Genomic DNA, 4,312 nt, shown 5'->3' with positions numbered 1-4,312 from the left:
ATGCGTCCCCCTAGCCCCTATATATAGTGGAAGGGAGGGAGGGCAGCCGCACCTTGCTCTTGGTGCCTCCCTCTCCCTCCGTAACACCTCTCCTCCCCGCTTGTGCTTGGTGAAGCCCTACCGGGATCCTGCTGCATCCACCACCACGCCGTCGTGCTGCTGGATCTTCATCAACCTCTCCTTCCCCCTTGCTGGATCAAGAAGGAGGAGACATCTTCCCAACCGTACGTGTGTTGAACGCGGAGGTGTTGTCCGTTCGGCACTTGGTCATCGGTGATTTGGATCACGGCGAGTACGACTCCATCATCCCCGTTCACTTGAACGCTTCCGCTCGCGATCTACAAGGGTATGTAGATGCACTCCTATTCCCCTCGTTGCTAGAATACTCCATAGATTGATCTTGGTGATGCGTAGAAAATTTTTAATTTCTGCTACGATCCCCAACAGTGGCATCATGAGCCAGGTTTATGCGTAGTTACTGTGCACGAGTAGAACACAAAGTAGTTGTGGGCGTCGATATTGTCAATTATCTTGTCGTTACTAGTCTTATCTTGATTCGGAAGCATCGTGGGATGAAGCGGCCCGGACCAACCTTACACGTACGCTTACGTGAGACCGATTCCACCGACTGACATGCACTAGTTGCATAAGGTGGCTGGCGGGTGTCTGTCTCTCCCACTTTAGTCGGATCGGATTTGATGAACAGGGTCCTTATGAAGGGTAAATAGAAATTGGCAATTCACGTTGTGGTTTTGGTGTAGGTAAGAAACGTTCTTGCTAGAAACCTATAGCAGCCACGTAAAAACTTGCAACAACAATTAGAGGATGTCTAACTTGTTTTTGCAGCAAGTGTTTTGTGATGTGATATGGCTAAAGGTTGTGATGAATGATGAATGATATATGTGATGTATGAGATTGATCATGTTCTTGTAATAGGAATCACGACTTGCATGTCGATGAATATGACAACCGACAGGAGTCATAGGAGTTGTCTTTATTTATTTATGACCTACGTGTCAACATAAACGTCATGTAATTACTTTACTTTATTGCTAAAGCGTTAGCCATAGTAGTAGAAGTAATAGATGATGAGACAACTTCAAGAAGACACGATGATGGAGATCATGATGATGGAGATCATGGTGTCATGCCGGTGACAACGACGATCAAGGAGCCCCGAAGATGGAGATCAAAGGAGCAAATGATATTGGCCATATCATGTCACTACTTGATTGCATGTGATGTTTATCATGTTTTACATCTTATTTGCTTAGAACGACGGTAGCTTAAATAATATGATCCCTCATAATAATTTCAAGAAAGTGTTCCCCCTAACTGTGCACCGTTGCGAAGGTTCGTTGTTTCGAAGCACCACGTGATGATCGGGTGTGATAGATTCTAATGTTCGAATACAATGGGTGTAAGACAGATTTACACACGCAATACACTTAGGTTGACTTGACGAGCCTAGCATGTACAGACATGGCCTCGGAACACAGAAGACCGAAAGGTCGAGCATGAGTCGTATAGAAGATACGATCAACATGAAGATGTTCACCGATGTTGACTAGTCCGTCTCACGTGATGATCGGACACGGCCTAGTTAACTCGGATCATGTTATACTTAGATGACTGGAGGGATGTCTATCTGAGTGGGAGTTCATTTAATAATTTGATTAGACGAACTTAATTATCATGAACTTAGTCTAAAATCTTTACAATATGTCTTGTAGATCAAATGGCCCACGTTGTCCTCAACTTCAACGCGTTCCTAGAGAAAACCAAGCTGAAAGACGATGGCAGCAACTATACGGACTGGGTCCAGAACCTGAGGATCATCCTCATAGCTGCCAAGAAAGATTATGTCCTAGAAGCACCGCTAGGTGACGCACCCGTCCCACAGAACCAAGACATTATGAACGCTTGGCAGACACGTGCTGATGATTACTCCCTCGTTTAGTGCGGCATGCTTTACAGCTTAGAACCGGGGCTCCAAAAGCGTTTTGAGAGACACGGAGCATATGAGATGTTCGAAGAGCTGAAAATGGTTTTTCAAGCTCATGCCCGGGTCGAGAGATATGAAGTCTCCGACAAGTTCTTCAGCTGTAAGATGGAGGAAAATAGTTCTGTCAGTGAGCACATACTCAAAATGTCTGGGTTGCATAACTGCTTGACTCAGCTGGGAGTTAATCTCCCGGATGACGCGGTCATTGACAGAATCCTTCAGTCGCTTCCACCGAGCTACAAGAGCTTTGTGATGAACTTCAATATGCAGGGGATGGAAAAGACCATTCCTGAAGTATTTGCAATGCTGAAATCAGCAGAGGTAGAAGTCAAAAAGGAACATCAAGTGTTGATGGTGAATAAAACCACTAAGTTCAAGAAAGGCAAGGGTAAGAAGAACTTCAAGAAGGACGGCAAGGGAGTTGCCGCGCCCGGTAAGCAAGCTGCTTGGAAGAAGCCAAAGAATGGACCCAAGCCTGAGACTGAGTGTTTTTATTGCAAGGGAAGTGGTCACTGGAAGCGGAACTGCCCCAAATACTTAGCGGACAAGAAGGCCGACATCACGAAAGGTATATGTGATATACATGTAATTGATGTGTACCTTACCAGTACTCATAGTAGCTCCTGGGTATTTGATACTGGTGCGGTTGCTCACATTTGTAACTCAAAGTAGGAGCTGCGGAATAAGCGGAGACTGGCGAAGGACGAGGTGACGATGCGCGTCGGGAATGGTTCCAAGGTCGATGTGATCACCGTCGGCACGCTACCTCTACATTTACCTACGTGATTAGTTTTAAACCTCAATAATTGTTATTTAGTGCCAGCTTTGAGCATGAACATTGTATCAGGATCTCGTTTAATTCGAGATGGCTACTCATTTAAATCCGAGAATAATGGTTGTTCTATTTATATGAGAGATATGTTTTATGGTCATGCTCCGATGGTGAATGGTTTATTCTTAATGAATCTCGAGCGTAATGCTACACATATTCATAGTGTGAATACCAAAAGATGTAAGGTTGATAATGATAGTCCCACATACTTGTGGCACTGCCGCCTTGGTCACATAGGTGTCAAACGCATGAAGAAGCTCCATGCAGATGGACTTTTAGAGTCTCTTGATTACGAATCATTTGACACGTGTGAACCATGCCTCATGGGTAAAATGACCAAGACTCCGTTCTCAGAAACAATGGAGCGAGCAACCAACTTATTGGAAATCATACATACTGATGTGTGCGGTCCAATGAGTGTTGAGGCTCGCGGTGGCTATCGTTATGTTCTCACCCTCACTGATGACTTGAGTAGATATGGGTATGTCTACTTAATGAAACACAAGTCTGAGACCTTTGAAAAGTTCAAGGAATTTCAGAGTGAGGTTGAGAATCAACGTGAAAGGAAAATCAAGTTCTTGCGATCAGATCGTGGGGGAGAATACTTGAGTCACGAATTTGGCACACACTTAAGAAAATGTGGAATAGTTTCACAACTCACGTCGCCTGGAACACCTCAGCGTAATGGTGTGTCCGAACGTCGTAATCGCACTCTATTAGATATGGTGCGATCTATGATGTCTCTTACCGATTTACCGCTATCATTTTGGGGCTATGCTTTAGAGACTGCCGCATTCACTTTAAATAGGGCTCCGTCAAAATCCATTGAGACGACACCATATAAATTATAGTTTGGGAAGAAACCTAAGCTGTCGTTTCTAAAAGTTTGGGGATGCGATGCTTATGTCAAGAAACTTCAACCTGAAAAGCTCGAACCCAAGTCAGAAAAATGCGTCTTCATAGGATACCCTAAGGAAACCATTGGGTATACCTTCTACCTCAGATCCGAAGGCAAGATCTTCGTTGCCAAGAATAGATCCTTTCTAGAGAAGGAGTTTCTCTCGAAAGAAGTAAGTGGGAGGAAAGTAGAGCTTGATGAAGTACTGCCTCTTGAAGCAGAGAGTAGCGCAGCTCAGGAAAATGTTCCTGTGGTGCCTGCACCGATTAGAGAGGAAGTTAATGATGATGATCAAGATACTTCGGATCAAGCTCCTACTGAACTTCGTAGGTCCACAAGGACACGTTCCACACCAGAGTGGTACGGCAACCCTGTCTTGGAAATCATGTTGTTAGACAACGGTGAACCTTCGAACTATGAAGAAGCGATGGCGGGCCCAGATTCCGACAAATGGCTAGAAGCCATGAAATCCGAGATAGAATCCATGTATGAAAACAAAGTATGGACTTTGACTGACTTGCCCGAAGATCGGCGAGCCATAGAAAATAAATGGATCTTTAAGAAGAAGACAGACGCG

The sequence above is a fragment of the Triticum urartu genome, chromosome 7 (assembly GCF_003073215.2).
Source record: "Triticum urartu cultivar G1812 chromosome 7, Tu2.1, whole genome shotgun sequence".
Taxonomy (NCBI): Eukaryota; Viridiplantae; Streptophyta; class Magnoliopsida; order Poales; family Poaceae; genus Triticum; species Triticum urartu.
The sequence above is the reverse complement of the archived record's forward strand: the minus strand, read 5'-3'. Positions refer to the sequence as shown.